Source organism: Netta rufina, assembly GCF_964035555.1.
Source record: "Netta rufina genome assembly, chromosome: 3".
Lineage (NCBI taxonomy): Eukaryota > Metazoa > Chordata > Aves > Anseriformes > Anatidae > Netta > Netta rufina.
In genome coordinates this window covers 92,026,562-92,040,034 of record NC_140125.1, presented here as the reverse complement: position 1 = coordinate 92,040,034, position 13,473 = coordinate 92,026,562, and positions in this window count along the sequence as shown.

The following is a 13,473-nucleotide window of genomic DNA, read 5'->3' as shown; positions in this document are numbered from 1 at the left end:
AAAGACCACAGTATACAACACAGTCAGCATATGTTTACATTTTAAAAACAAAACGGCATAATTGAAATGCAACGTGATGTCTAGTATGTTTTCATTTGAAGGGTACCTTTCAGCAGCACTTGGCAGCAACTACACAAAAGACAAGAAAATATATTGAAACTTTTGGAGTGATTAAAAAGCTATCCATTAAGAAATTACAACAGTGCAACAGTGCATGCTGAGTATGGATCAATCTACTTAGAGGTAAAGTGGTTACCTGAAATACAAAAGGTAATTATTATTAAAAACTATTTATTAAAAAACTATTGCACGGTTTCTATTCATGCAGGGCAAAGAAAATGCTCAAGTTTTTCAGGGGTCAGAATGCTTTGGAATGATTATTCAGATATGAGCACTTTTTGTTCATAGAAAAGATATGGCCTGCATGTACTGGGAAGGGCTATATGGGAAGGCCTTTGTGTAGTTTCAGGACTAGAATCAATCAATTCTGTAAAAAGCCAAGAGTTAAAATATTTTGTTCAGATTGTTTTTTGGTAAATACATTTCATTTCCCAAGATCTGTTTCACAGGGATTTTAGTAAAATCTACTGAAATATTTGGAACATGCTTCATAGAATCAAGTGTTAAGGTTCATATAGCAATGGATTGTAACATTTGTGTGTGTTTTTTTTTGTTTGTTTGTTTGTTTGTGTGTTTGCTTGCTTGCTTGCTTTTTGCTTCTTTTCCAAATTGGACAAGTAAGACCAAATATTTCAAATATTTCACCTATTGCTTATGTTATTTGTCACAGGACCAAATATCTCATAATTTTTCACAATTATTCCTGTGACTGGGGCCCCGAATTTGCATGTTAATCCATTCAAATAGATATTTTGCCTATTAATATTCAAAATAAAAAGGTAAATCAAACATATATAGTAGCTAATATTACTTGTTTTGCTGTGTTTTTGTTGTAGTTTATCCTAGCTGGCAGCTAAGTACCACACAGCCATTTAATATCTCCTACCCACTGTGGGATGGGGGAGAGAATTTTAAAAAAGTGAAAGCTTGTGGGTTGAGATAAAGACAGTTTATTAGGACAGAAAATAAAGGAAAGTAATAATAATAATAATAATAGTACCTCTAATAATAATTGTGTACAAACATGTGACGCACAATGCAACTGCTCACCACCCGATGACCGATGCCCAGCCTATCCCTGAGCAACTAGTCCCCCCACCCTGGCCAGCCACTCCCATATTAATTGTTCAGCATGACGCAGCATGATGGTATGGAATATCCCTTTGGCCATTTTGGGTCAGCTGTCCTGGGTTTGTCCCCTCCTAGCTCCTGCTAGGAGCCCCAGCCTGGCAGGACAGTGTGAGAAGCTGAAAATTCCTTGGCTTATTGTAAGCAGCGCTCTGCAACAATTAAAACATCAGCATGTTATCAACATTCTTCTCATCCTAAATCTCAAACACAGCATTCTACCAGCTACTAGGAGGAAAATTAACTCTATTCTAGCTGAAATCAGGACAGTTTTCAAATATAATTTCTGGGTATATGGATATAACTTTATTTACTGGTATGTGGAAAGAACTTCAAAAATATTAATAAACTGAAAAAGTGTCTTCAACGTTCAAGCTTAATGATACTTACATTTTAAAAATGAAAGTAAAAGACCATTATAGTTGAAAAGTGAAACACTCAAAAGTCAGAAAAGGCTAGACTTTAAGTAATCTGTGGTATCTTAATTTGTGATCCTGTGCATAAGCAGTATAATATAGTTTTTAATTAGATGCTCGTGTATTGCTTTTTCATGAGACACACACGAATAGTATTCGATAAATAAGTGGCGATTCAATATTTTGTTTTCTCCTCATTATTCACTAAGTAGCCTTAGGGCACTATTCAAACGCTGCTATGGAGATAGAATTATTAACTTCCTTGTGTATTTTTTGATGGCATTCATCCTTATAACATCTGAATGCTTCACAAGCAGTAATTAATTTACCTTCACAGAACTTCTATGAAATGAAAGGGTGTTATCCCTGTTTAATATCTGGGGAGCTGAGGCACAGGGATATCTATAACTGAAGCTTATGATAATTTGAGATTTTTAAGGTCTTTTTTTTTTTATTGTCTTTTTTTTTTTTTTAAGGATGTCAAGTTTTGTAGAATTTCATTTATTCAACACATAAGGTCTCATTAATTTCAGTTGCAGTAAGAGCTACACATAGCTGCAAAAACAAGTTCTAGGGCTAGGAATCAACTGAAGAAATAAAGATGTCTATATTGTAGATGATGATTAGTTATCCTTGACTCCCTTTATATTCAGTGGGGGGAGTTTTAAGATTTGGCTCATCTCATCTGTGGTGAGTTGCTCCTTTTCTCATGGCATGGACCATAAGGCAATAAAAATGCTTATGTGACATGCTTGCATAACCAATGTATACAAAGAAATCTGTAATTTATCTTGTTGTCATTCTTGAATATATTAGTGGACTATACACAAGTGATACACAGCTGTGGTGACCTCTCAGTAGCTCATGAATGATCTAGATTATCCTTCTCAAGAATATGGATAGTCTTCATAGATTCACCAGACAACAGTCTGCTATTCATAGACCAGCAGCCCTCTAGAAACACACCTGGCGCTCTTGCACCAGCCAGTCAGTCAGACAACTGAAAGTTACAACCCTATAGGAGCAAGTCCCCAACTTGAGCTTGCAGTAGCTCTCACTGGCTTATCCAGGGCTGCTGCTGGGAGAAGGAGACATCAAACATAGTGATGGAGAACATAAGAGGCTGACAACTTTCCTTACTGTTGCTTATCAGCAGGTAAGACTGATCATTAATGGTACTGTACCTTGCCTGCATGTCAAGTGCCTTTTCCTTTTGCCTCTTGTTTATGCTTAGATTGCTTGATTTCACTCAGGTTTAATTAAACTTGTAATCAGCGTGTGATGTTGTAACAAAATCCATCAAAATTAGTCCATGATCTGTTGCTATTTTATCATCTGATATCCAAAGAATATTGATATTCTGGTACATCATCTTAAAGTATATTTCAAATGCTGCAAGTGCCTATTTTACTCCATAAAAGACAGAGAGATTCTTTTACAGATGAGCTCAGATGTCTAAATGTGAAATTAAAACAATTTGATGTTTCTGTCTATGGTGAGATGGTGAGTAACTTATACTGCAATGGTTGATTTCAGTGATTTACCCATCTCTGCTCATGATGGCTGTAGCCAAGATGTTCAAGATGTTAAAAAAAAATCCCTGAAAGGGCATGAGAAGGCAATTTAAGTCATCTAGACATAAAACAATTTTTCATCTTTAAACTTCAATTTCTCCCTGTATTCATATTTTAACATAATATATATATATATATATAGACAAAAGTCTCTATTTAAATATGAAATTTGGTAAAGTGCACTGCTTCTTTGCATAAGCAATTCATTTTATTGTTAGGTGTAGAATCTTCTAGTTGAAGGACCAGTCTAAACATTCTCACCCACCATTATCATTATGACCTTACTCCTAGGATTAATGCTCACTCATTACTTCTCTGTTTCTCATTCTTTGAATTAAGGTCCTGCATTATTAACCTGTACATTTCAAAATTATTTTCTGCTCTTTTTCCTAATGAATGGAGAGAAAGAGCATTGGCCACTTCACACACTACCTTCATAAATTCTCAGATTCTGCACCTTGTACAATAGCAATCTTAGTGATCAGTCATAATAGGGTAGGAAAGTAATTCCTAAAATGGAGTATACTATATACAGATGGAAAGAATGAAGCAGATCCCTTAAAAGGATTCAGCGAATTTAGTTTCCAGGCATAAAAAATGAACATTGTGACTGTGTTAATTAATGTTTTCTCATAATTTAACCTAATGAAGAAGCTTTTCATGGCAAGAAATAACTCCGCAATTGCATGGTTTCTTGTCTGTAAGCTAGGTCTGTAATAAAAATAACTGAAAATAATCCACAAGCAATTCTTTGAATTCATTAAAAATATGTGAATATAATTTATAACTCTATAGGAATACAGATTAGTAGTTTGCCTATTTCTGGGAATTAAATTTCTAATTTTATGTTTTATAAATCATTATTCATTTTACAACGTTTACTTCTATAAAACTTTTGTTATATTTTCTATTTGAAACACATACAGTAGTTACAGAATTTAGTTACATAATCTAATAATTGTTTGAAATTTGCTGTTACATTGATCACGTTTTGTTTTGTGCTTCCATGACTGGCCAATTGAAACAATCAAGAATTACCTTTCTTATACTGAACAGCAATTTTTAGGGCAGCCATGAATGATGGGTGTGATTTATTCCAGACCAATATGTCCTAGTATTGATTCATTTATTTACAGCTGTGAGAAAATAACTCTCGTATAGCAAAAATGATGCCACATTTTCTGAAGGTTTAAAATTATAGAGATTCTTTGATCATCATATAGTCATAGACTCATAGAATGTCTTGGCTTGGAAAGAACCTTAAAGATCATTTATTTCCAACCCCCCTGCCATGGGCAGGGATGCCACATGGCATTATACAGGATTGATGTACAAACTTGCAAAGTGTAACCTCAGTAAGTAATGTAGAGAACTGAGACTATAATCTTACCATAAAATAAATAGTTTTCACACTAAATAAGACAAAGAAAATGGAAACAATTTTCCTTCTTCTGGATTTTATGTTGTTAAATCTTTTCCAGGACACATTTATCTTTGATATTAGATACCAGTTATTAATTCCAACTTAAATATTGACTTATGATAATTCAACAATGGAAATTCTACAGAATCATTCTAAATATTTTTACCTGAATATGGTGCATTACACAACCAAGCCTTACAAAGTCTTATTTGAAAATATGATGATATGAAATGATGATATGGAAATGATGATATGAAAATTAATTTAGCTGCATTTACAACAGAATAACAAAATTCTGACTGTAATTGAACATATATAACATCTATTTTTTGTGCCTTAATAAACCTTTGGACCACATTGTTTTCATAAATCTAAGCAGTGAATTAAGGTTTTGTCCAATACATACAATAGCATCTGATCACCAGAGATTATACTTAAGGTAACAAAAGAAAGAAAAGATTCTCAAAGTATGACCAGATATTTGGTAACTATTCAGTAAGAGATGTTTGGATAAACAGTTTAAATAGTTCAATCTTACTAATTCAGAATGTAAACCTTAATTTTTAATAGTACATAGAGTAAATCAAATGGATGGTGGTTCATAGAATAGAGGTCTAATGTAGGAACTGGTGACAGGAACTAGGCATAAAAGACAAGATAGGCATCATCTCAATAATTCTTCCATTTTAAACCATTTTAAAGTCAGAAAGGTAAACTAAGTGCCAGAAAACATGGCAGTGCCTTAAATACGAAACAGTACCTTTGAACCATTCAGAAGTTTAAGGCAGCAATTTGATGCCATTTTTTGTTTATGTGTTCCAAACATGGAAGCAAGGTCTCTATGAATGATCATGATGGTCAGTTCTGCATACAACGCAGATTTCGGTGTTATAGTTTTGGTAAAGTCCTATGAGGAGCGGCTGAGGGAGCTGGGTTTGTTCAGCCTGGAGAAAAGGAGGCTCAGGGGCGACCTTATCACTCTCTATAGGTACCTCAAGGGAGGCTGTAGCGAGGTGGGGGTTGGTCTGTTCTCCCACATGCCTGGTGACAGGACGAGGGGGAATGGGCTAAAGTTGCGCCAGGGGAGTTTTAGGTTGAATCTTAGGAAGAACTTCTTTACCGAAAGGGTTGTTAGGCATTGGAATGGGCTGCCCAGGGAAGTGGTGGAATCACCATCCCTGGAAGTCTTTAAAAGACATTTAGATGTAGAGCTTAGGGATATGGTTTAGTGGGGACTGTTAGCATTAGGTCAGAGGTTGGACTCAATGATCTTGAGGTCTCTTCCAACCTAGAAATTCTGTGATTCTGTGATTCTGTAAATGCATCTGAACTGAACCACGTCTGACTTGTCCAAGACAGTTCCCAAATCTAAACAGAGAGACAACTTGCATAGGGTTTTTAATTTAGATTTTGCAATGCTGCCTAGAGACTCTGACTAAACATAAAATTTACCATTTAATCTGTAACATTGAAACAGGTTTTGCATTGATTGTTGTTAATTTTAATAGCTATGTATATCTATGAATATATCTCTGTTATAGTAATATATATATTAATATATATATACATAGTATAGTAAAAAATATATTTGGGCAGAGAAGATAATTCCTTGTATTTGGCTGCTGTAAGCATTCTGAAAAGTATGAGTCCAGGACTTCTGTAGGAAGCACTAAAAAGCTTCAAACTGTTAGGGTGGGTTAGGCGTAACAGATGCATTTCTTCAGGGTATTCATAAAATCCTAATTCAAAGAACTTTAACCATATAAATAGTGTGGTTCATCAGTAGTACAAACAATAAATAATTCTTATCAAAAAGAAAATTCAGACTAGAGTTTGAACATGTTAATTATCTTCAGTTATTTAACAATCCAGAACTAAACTTTACTAAAACAGTGATTATTTACTTCAGTTGAACATCTGGCTTATAACACAACAGTTTACACAACATTGCTATATGAAGTGTCCTGAAGATCTTACGCTGGAAAGATACAACCTAATAAGTATCAAAGAAAAAAAAAAAAAAATCTCTCCCCAGATTGCAGACAAGGTAAAAATCAATAATTTAACATAATCTTCAATTGAAATACTTTTTTTTTTTTTTTTTTTTTTTTTTAGGCAATTATTACTAGAGTTACTAGATGTCTCAATATCAATACGATGTTGAGATGGCACGTATAGATGTAAAATGCATTAAATTTTTTCAGTGTCCTTGATGAGTTTAAACCATTTTTATTTATATTTTATAAACATAAATTTCTTTGTAGGTATTACTAAATTTTATTATACTTTTTATCACCGAGGATGGGTGCTTAAACTAAGGAATTGTTGATCAAAATTGCAGAAAAAAAAATGTAGTAAATTGCAATTTATGTGAAAGTTTCCCACCAGAAATGTACAGAAGCATTGGTCCTTTCCCTCTTTAAACTCATTTACTCCATAGGAAGCATTCTAATGGATCATTCAATGGATTATTCAATGACTTTCCTTTCTATGTTTTCCAGCCCAACTAGGCTGAAAACCATTATGTAACCCTAATACAATTATGATTCTCTGCATGAAGAAATGGTTCTTGATCTTTGTTCAGAATTTTTTTTTTTTCCTTATCAATTTTTGTCATTATTCTGTCATCTGTAAGTAATTGAGTATAATAACTCAAGCACACATCATCTGTTCTAGGAAAGAGCTTTTGTTGTGCAGTTCAATATTCTTCTAAATGTCTTACTATATGGCATTTTGAGGTTTTCAGAAAGGTTGACTACACCAAAGAAAGGAAAATTCAACTCCTTTTTCTACAGTTTGCACAAAGCTTTCTTCAGAAAGCTCCTAAAACAGTGAGATATGCAGCATATAAAAAAAATGAAAACTTGGAAATATTAATCTGTGTAATTTTTTTCTCTAATATTCAAGTATTAATTGCAATAATCTGCCATAAAGTCTTTCTACCACATGCTTTCTTATTGTTATTATTATTTTATATGTACAGTGAAAAAGCTTTGAGACTCACATAAAACAGTCTACAAGGAATCAATTAAATTGAGAAGTAGGAAATGCCAATATGTAAAAGCTTCATTTCTAACACAGTCCACACTATATCTTCAGAAGATTTCTGCAGGTTACTGTGAAAGTCAATACTCTGTAAGTATGCCGTACTGGTGTGTATTTATAAAGATAATGATAGCCCAGTGATCATTGTCTGTTTTTCACTATGCATCACCTATGCATAGTGAAAAAAAAAGCAACAACAAAAGCCACAGGTTAGAAAACAATGTTGTTATTACAAAAATGAAACCTCCTATGAAACCTCTGAGCAAGCAACAGTTATGTTTAGTTATAAGAAACTTCACTGAGATCAAAAACAAAAAGAAAAAAAAGGACAGAATTGTTTCACAATTTCTTTAATGTACGTTCTAAATGTACATTAAGGTGGTGACCCCTTTGAGAGAAGGCATGCAAATATATTGTATCAATTAGTAAATTTTATCAATTAGTAATCCTAATTATCTTAAAGCAGAAGCTTCCAGGATAATTTCAGGCTTGAGGAAAAAGATGGATGTGTGTATATGCTAAGTTTGTTGTAGTAGTGAAGAAAAACAAATAATCTAATTTCTGAAATTAAGAAAATTAATAACTGAAAATAATACAATCAAAGGAAATTCTGAATCAGATTAAGAACCAGAGATTACTTGGTTCCTTTCTAACTAAAAAGGCACTGAACTAAATTAGTGTGAATCAGTCTTGCTTTCTCACTCACCATTTTCTGAATTACTATCAAAGGTTAGAACCATTAAAATCAAAAATCAACAAAACAAAACAAACAAACAAAAAAGACAATGGATCCTTTGAAATGTTTTCTTATCTCAATAAGATTCCTTATAGATTCAAACTCTTTGACATTTGGGACCAAAATAACTGTGATGATTTACAGTAGATAAAGATTTGTCTATCTGTCTATTATCTATCTAAAGTAGATAAATTCTGCAGAATTATGTAAAAACAGGTATTCTACTAGTCCTGCAATGGAAAAAAAAAAAAAAATAATAGTGATAAAAATGTTTAAATTGCAGTTAAATTTGTGGTAAAACATCTATTTTAAATACATTTGTTTTGTATACCTTCATCTACTTGAAGTTCATAGCCATTAGCTCCCTTTCTGAAGGTAATCCTTAAAAATTTATTCTGCTGAAGGACAGAGCAAATTCTTCCAATTTGCTAAAATATTGCTTTTCTTCTCTCCATATCATACTAACAACCACAGTTGGTTTTGCACTAGAACTGTTAGACATCTGCTGAATATCTTGTTGTACCTGGTAGACACTGAGCTGCCACTTCTCACAAAGATTCCCTAACTATGAGGCTGCTGGTTAGTACATCCACTATAACGGAAGGAGAACAAAAGACTACAGCTAGTGGTCTGGGCCTGCAGATGACAGAAGAGTGCCACAAACATCAGTCATTTCTTGTGATGAAATCGTCCTTCTTCTAAAGTGTTTTTTGTTTGTTTGTTTGTTAGTTTGTTTGTTTCTTATATTCCTTGATACACTCACATTTAGGAATTAGAAATCTAGACAAAGACACCACTGAATTTGGATTTGCTATTTTTTGAACAAGTCTATTAATCCTTTAGAACCTTCTGATTATATCCTTCAACTAAACTAAACTAGCCAGCAACACTTTCTTGTCAGAGGGCTTGGCTTGGTATGTAAATACTAGGGTTGTGCTAAAAGAAGATGCCAAGAAGAGCCTTTCAGGGGAGTTATGTTCTCCTTCTATCTCTTAGCCTCACTTTAATTCCAGCCAAGGCCTAACAAGAATATACATAAACCATTCAGACTAGAAGTTCTGGATATGCACCTGTTCCAGAATCAGTGTTGCAGAGAATGTCACTCAAAGAGATAGGCACCTGGATTCTTCTTGCGAGAAGAATCCAGAAGATGCCCCATGTTAGATAAGGGCCCCGCTGCCGACCAGAGCTGAGCCAATAAGCGGGGTTATTTGCACCTCTATGAGAGTAGATTTAAGAAAGGGAAGAAAAAAATAATCCTGCCTGGGAACAGCAGCTGAGAGAGAGAGGAGTGAGAAGCTACTTTGCAGACGCCAAGGTCAGTGCAGATGGTAGGTAGGAGGTGCTCCAGGCACCAGAGCTGAAGTTCCCCTGCGGCCGGTGCTGAGGACCATGGTGAAGTAGGCTGTCCCCATGAAGCCCATGGTGTACGATGGTGGAGCAGATCTCCACACTGCAACCTGTGGAGGAGCCCCCGGTGGAGCAGGTGGATGTGGCCTGGAGGAGGCTGCAGCCCATGGAGAGCCCCGCAGGAGCAGGCCCCGGGCTGGGGCTGCAGCCCATGGAGAGGAGCCCACGTGGGAGCAGGGGGTCCGGGGGAAGCTGCCGCCCGTGGGGGACCCCAAACTGCTGGAGGAATTTGTTCCTGACGGATGGGCCCCATGGTACAGAGCCATGTGGGAGTAGTTCTTGAAGAGCTGCTGCCTATGGGAAGCCAATGCAGGATCAATTCAGATTCAGGAAGGACGGCATCCCATGGGAGGGACCACACATGGAGCAGGGTCAGAGAGTGACTGTGAAGGAGTGGCAGAGATGAAATACTATAGACTGACCACAACCCAATTCCTCCATTCTTCTGCACTCCTCGGTGGGAGAGGAGATGGAAAACAGTGGATGGGGGGAAGGCGTTTCTTTTGTTTTGTTTGTTTGTTTGTTTTTTCTCCTTAGTTTCTCATTTCTAGCTTGTTAGTAATAGCCAATAAATCTTACTGCTTCCCTACTCTGAGTCTGTTTTGCCTATCACAACAATTGTTGAGCAATCTCTCCATCCTTATCTCAATCCTTTAGTCCTTTGCATAGTATTTTCTCCCTCTTCCCCTTTGAGGAGGGGGAGTGAGAGTAGCCATGGTGGAACTCAGCTGCCCACCCAAGTAAAACCACTGCAGACATATGCTTATTTTTAATAAAGTATTTGAGGCAATATTAGAAGAAATCTTACTTTTAGTTCAGAACAAAATAAATATGAGGACTTGTGGATAAAAATTTATTGGGACAATGAGAAGAATAACTGCAAAAAAAATGTTTCAAGATTGAGTCATACACTGTCACAGGAAGTAGAATCAGCTCTTTTCCTATTGCACATCATCATTAACAATCTGAAAGTGAGAATAAAAAGTGTATTAAATGAATTTGCAACGTAAGTATAGTGACCATCAATGAAAAAGAATACAAATTTAACGAAAAAAGAACAGAAACATTTTAAGAAAGTTTAACTTAAAAAACATTGAGTTTAATCAGAAAATAATGTAATATATTCTTCTGTAGAAAGATGACACCTGAATTAAGGTTAAAACTGAGAGCAACAATTAAAAATAAACTCTAAGTACCATTAAAAATGGTCAGGAATTTTCCAGTGAATTTACTGTTTTCTTTTTTTGATGTGATAAATTGTTTACACTGTGCATGTTCCAGGGGAAAAGTGATTTTCAACACCTTATTTTTTTCCTAAATCTTTCAGAATTGTTAAAATATCATATTTTGACCTTTTTTTACACACAAACACAGACACACACACAACTGTGTAAAAAGTGTTAGCTAATTGTAGCTGACTCACCATTTGAAAAGTTAAAATTGTAACATATGGAAAATGACAAAGTGAAATGTTTGAACTGACTTAAACAGTTGAAGGGATTTATTGGTTCATATTCTTTTCCTTCCTTCCTTCCTTCCTTCCTTCCTTCCTTCCTTCCTTCCTTCCTTCCTTCCTTCCTTCCTTCCTTCCTTCCTTCCTTCCTTCCTTCCTTCCTTCCTTTCTTCCTTTCTTCCTTTCTTCCTTTCTTCCTTTCTTCCTTTCTTCCTTTCTTCCTTTTATTTGATTCAGTTCTTAAAAAAGAAAATATTCAACTCTGAAATTTTTCAGGACTATTGACATTTCTTTTCCAACTCTAAATATGATATTTAGGACTGGAAAAATAATCCAATGTCAGCACAGTTTTTGGCATCATATGCCACAATATCAAGTAATTAATCATAAAATTATTAGTCACTGCCTATCTTGTCTTTTAAGACTGCATGTAGAATATTATATATATTTCTCATTACCTCAGTACCTGGTTGGAAAAGAAAGGGAGTGGAGTGAAAAATAACAAATTGCATGGAGTTGGAAGAACAACTAATGTTATTACATTGTTTAAGAAATTTGTTGTATTGGGTTTATGTGGCAAGATTTTGGTAGTAGGGGGCTTTAGGGGTTGCCTCTGTGAGAAGAATCCAGAAGTTGCCGCATGTCAGATAAGGGCCAGTTTCTGCTGGCTCAAAAGGGACCCACTGCTGGCCAGAGCTGAGACAATAAGCAATGTTGTTTGCACCTCTGTGAGAGCCGATTTTAGAAAGAAAGAAAACAAAACAAACAAACAAACAAACCATGATGGGCAATATCAGCTGGTATTATGGAACCAGCCCTGAAAACCCCAAGGTCAGTAGAGGAGGGCAGGAAGTTCTCCAGGTGCCAGTGTGGCCTGTGGAAGAGGCCTTGGAGGAAGACATGGCACCATTGTCCCCCTGAAGCCCATGGTGTACCACAGTGGAAAAGGTCTCCATGCAACAGTCTGTGAAGGAGCAGGTGGAGCAGGTGGATCTGGCCTGAAGGAGATGTGGTGGTTTTACTCAGGTGGACAGCTGAACCACTGGGGTTTGAGATAAGGACAGGAAGACTGCTCAACAATTATTGTCATAGGCCAAACAGACTCAATATAGGGAGATTAATGAAATGTATTGCCTATTACTAACAAGCTACATCAGTGAGAAACAGAAAACAAACAAACAAACAAACAAACAAACAAAAAGGGGAAAAAAAAAAAAACACAACTTCTTCCACCCTCTTCCATCTCCTCCCCCTGAGCAGCACAGGGGAACAGGGGAATGGAGGTTCACCTGGGCTTTTTCCACCAAAGATACATCTTCCTTGCTTCAGCCTTGCTGCCTGGTCTTTGGGACATGGGATTCCTAAAGGCCAGTCTTGCTGATGAAGACTGAGGCAGAGAAGACATTCTGTACCTCAGCCTTTTCACTGTACCAGGTAACCAGGTCTCCTGTTTCCTTCCAGAAAGGTCTTTTCTCTAGGTGTTGTTTGTTTCTTTGTTTGTTTTTGTCATCGTGGTACTCAAAGATCAGTCTTTCCTCCAAATTCAGTCACCTGACAATACCAATGGAGAAGGCTTACTTACCAATACCCCATAGCTGTATTGAGCTACGACCTAAGCTGTAAATGGGGAAACCTCCCTTCCCATTTCTTCTTTAGCTTCTGCCTAAATGGTTATGTTTTGTTTTGTTTTGTTTTGTTTTTCTAAATCACCATCTTGGATTTAGAAAAGCTAGATTCCAGCCAACTCCAATCCATTATTTCAGTTGATTATAAGATTTGGCTCCTTACTCACAGAGACTGAGAAAGTTGCTTGCTGTGTATTTATGCATATACCTAATCATTCAAAAGACAATACAAAAGAAAAAGATGAAAGAAATGAAGCTCTAGAAACAAATTTAAATTTACATCTGAACTCCTCACTTCACTTCCACCCATCCTGGACTGTTCTTTTCTTTCACTTCCTGCTTCTCATCCTTCTATCTGGTATTTTCAAAACAGGAATGTTTCCACAGACACAGTATAGTATGTGTGCATTTAGAACTGAATGTAAGTCTAAGATGTGCCCTGCACAGATGCTCTTCATTTACAAGATAAATTGGCCACATTTGGAACATGCTGGATTCATGCTGAGAGGTCTTGGTGGGAATTTGGCCTGGTGAAACTGAAAA